Source organism: Penaeus japonicus, unplaced genomic scaffold (assembly GCF_977035675.1).
Source record: "Penaeus japonicus unplaced genomic scaffold, GWHDUDI00000001_assembly GWHDUDI00000020, whole genome shotgun sequence".
NCBI lineage: Eukaryota > Metazoa > Arthropoda > Malacostraca > Decapoda > Penaeidae > Penaeus > Penaeus japonicus.
In genome coordinates this window covers 28,774,404-28,774,832 of record NW_028234422.1, presented here as the reverse complement: position 1 = coordinate 28,774,832, position 429 = coordinate 28,774,404, and the positions used below count along the sequence as shown (strand labels likewise).

The following is a 429-nucleotide window of genomic DNA, read 5'->3' as shown; positions in this document are numbered from 1 at the left end:
ACATAATAGAAATGAGATATTTTTTTATGACAACGATAAAGATGAACTATCATTATCATCATTATCGTTCTTTTTTATCATGCGTGTTACTATCATTGTGAATTTTATTGTCAATGTTGTAGTTATTGTCAATACTACTGTTTTTATTTCAATTATCATCATCATCATTATGATTACTATTCATAACATTATTACTATCATCATCACCTTGAGCTAGCTACTTTCTCATTTTCTACTTTTTCTATGTTTCGTCTGCTCTCCTCGCTCCCTTACCCGCACCCCCCTCTCGTTTCTGCTTTTGCTATTGTTTTTGATTTACCTTATTCTTCTGTTTTCTTACTAATTTCTTCTCTCTCGGTTCTCTCCTCCTTTATTTCCTATGCTATTACTCTTACCTTACTCCTCTGTGCTTGCTGTCCTATTTCTTCC

At 32.9% G+C, this 429-nt stretch overlaps 1 protein-coding gene across 1 annotated transcript in view; it reads left to right on the top strand.

The window, feature by feature from the left end:
- Positions 1 to 429, top strand: part of LOC122267559 (uncharacterized) — a 3,128-nt gene extending 2,699 nt beyond the window's left edge. The window contains exon 1 of the mRNA XM_086548280.1: positions 1 to 429. This exon is cut by the window's left edge and continues 2,699 nt beyond it. The gene's annotated coding sequence lies outside the window, so the exon portion shown is untranslated.